Raw genomic sequence first — 2,500 nt, forward strand, 5'->3', positions numbered from 1 at the left:
AACCAGACAAATCGCTCCACCAACTAAGAACGGCCATGCACCACCACCCACAGAATCAAGAAAGAGCTCTCAATCTGTCAATCCTACCTGTGTCCGGGCCGGGTGAGTTTCCCCGTGTCGAGTCAAATTAAGCCGCAGGCTCCACTCCTGGTGGTGCCCTTCCGTCAATTCCTTTAAGTTTCAGCTTTGCAACCATACTTCCCCCGGAACCCAAAGACTTTGGTTTCCCGGAAGCTGCCGGAAAGGTCGTCATGGTAACGCCTCCCGATCGCTAGTTGGCATCGTTTATAGTCAGAACTAGGACGGTATCTGATCGTCTTCGAACCTCTGACTTTCGCTCTTGATTAAAGAAAACATTCTTGGCGAATGCTTTCGCAGTAGTTCGTCTTCCGCCGATCCAAGAATTTCACCTCTAACGGCAGAGTACGGACGCCCCCGTCTGTCCCTCTTAATCATTACCTCGTGCTCCGAAAACCAACAAAATAGAACCGAGGTCCTATTCCATTATTCCATGCAACACTATGCAGGCGAACAGCCTGCTTTGAACACTCTAATTTTTTCAAAGTAAACTTATCGGCCACCGCCGACACTCAGTCAAGAGCACCGACGGAGAACCGAAGGTGAGGCGAACGCAACCAGTGACACGCCTTGCGACGGACCGGCGGCGCTCGCCCAAAATCCAACTACGAGCTTTTCAACCGCAACAACTTTAGCATACACTGTTGGAGCTGGAATTACCGCGGCTGCTGGCACCAGACTTGCCCTCCAATGGATACTCGTTAAGAGTTTTAGGATGTACTCATTCCAATTACAGGGCCTCGTTAGAGTCCTGTATTGTTATTTTTCGTCACTACCTCCCCGTGTCGGGAATGGGTAATTTGCGCGCCTGCTGCCTTCCTTGGATGTGATAGCCGTTTCTCAGGCTCCCTCTCCGGAATCGAACCCTGATTCCCCGTTACCCGTTATCACAAAGGTAGGCACGTAGCGTACCTTCGACAGTTGATAGGGCAGACACTTGAATGATACGTCGTCGGTGCGGAGACCGTACGATCCGCGTGGTTATCCAGAGTCATCGAACGTCACAGGACGAACCCGGTCGGTTTTGATCTGATAAAAGCGCGCCTCCCAAAGTCGGCGCTTAATGCATGTATTAGCTCTAGAATTACCACAGTTATCCACTTCGCTTACGAGACCAAATAAACCAAGACTGATTTAATGAGCCATTCGCAGTTTCGCTTTACGAGAACTCGTACTTGCACCTGCATGGCTTAATCTTTGAGACAAGCATATCACTACTGGCAGGATCAACCAGATAGCTGCGACAGCTGCGCTCGGCCCTTGCTGGGCCGCCCGGCGCGTGCTCGTCGCATTCGTTTAAGACCGAGGCGATCGCCTGCGGCCGTACTCAGCTTCGACAGTCGCTGGCCGCGACGTCCACGCTCTCGCCGGCAGTGCCAGGCGGAGCGATTTGCGTTTTTTCTTTGCTCGCCCTCTCTCGGGCTCGATCCATTCAGTTTCGCACAAACAAGAGCTCTGCCGGCCGCCTGCAGCGGTGCCTAAAACCCGGGCATAACAATGCGACCGTTCTGCTAGGCCGACAAGCGCTCAAGCCAGACGCTCGATCGAACGCCCCCTACATATTAGTCGAGACAACGGCTCGCTCATTAGCATCGCGTTTGTACTTTAACTTTTTTTGGCTCGGCTTCTTTCGACGCCGATGCCGGCGACGCAGCACTCTCTCGCCCGCCAGCCACCGAGAAAAGGGTGCGCTCCGACCGGCCCCGCACCGCTCTTTCTTGGCTCATTCGAGTTTACTGTCTTTCGCTCTAACATGCCTTACCTAGGGTTAGGTTAGTATGCTTGCACGTTTGTACTTTAACTTTTTTCGGCTCGGCTTCTTTCGACGCCGATGCCGGCGACGCAGCACTCTCTCGCCCGCCAGCCACCGAGAAAAGGGTGCGCTCCGACCGGCCCCGCACCGCTCTTTCTTGGCTCATTCGAAATTACTGTCTTTCGCTCTGACATGCCTTACCTAGGGTTAGGCTAGTATGCTTGCACGTTTGAACTTTAACTTTTTTCGGCTCGGCTTCTTTCGACGCCGATGCCGGCGACGCAGCACTCTCTCGCCCGCCAGCCACCGAGAAAAGGGTGCGCTCCGACCGGCCCCGCACCGCTCTTTCTTGGCTCATTCGAAATTACTGTCTTTCGCTCTGACATGCCTTACCTAGGGTTAGGTTAGTATGCTTGCACGTTTGTACTTTAACTTTTTTCGGCTCGGCTTCTTTCGACGCCGATGCTGGCGACGCAGCACTCTCTCGCCCGCCAGCCACCGAGAAAAGGGTGCGCTCCGACCGGCCCCGCACCGCTCTTTCTTGGCTCATTCGAGTTTACTGTCTTTCGCTCTAACATGCCTTACCTAGGGTTAGGTTAGTATGCTTGCACGTTTGTACTTTAACTTTTTTCGGCTCGGCTTCTTTCGACGCCGATGCTGGCGACGCAG

The 2,500-nt window shown here is 53.7% G+C and overlaps 1 non-coding gene across 1 annotated transcript in view; it reads right to left on the reverse strand.

Moving 5' to 3' along the window:
- LOC144431619 (small subunit ribosomal RNA) overlaps positions 1-1,315 on the reverse strand; it is a 1,810-nt gene extending 495 nt beyond the window's left edge. Inside the window, exon 1 of the ribosomal RNA XR_013480181.1 lies at positions 1-1,315. This exon is cut by the window's left edge and continues 495 nt beyond it. This is a non-coding gene — a ribosomal RNA (small subunit ribosomal RNA).
- Positions 1,316-2,500: the final 1,185 nt, after the last annotated feature.

Source organism: Styela clava, chromosome 13, assembly GCF_964204865.1.
Source record: "Styela clava chromosome 13, kaStyClav1.hap1.2, whole genome shotgun sequence".
NCBI classification, from domain to species: Eukaryota; Metazoa; Chordata; class Ascidiacea; order Stolidobranchia; family Styelidae; genus Styela; species Styela clava.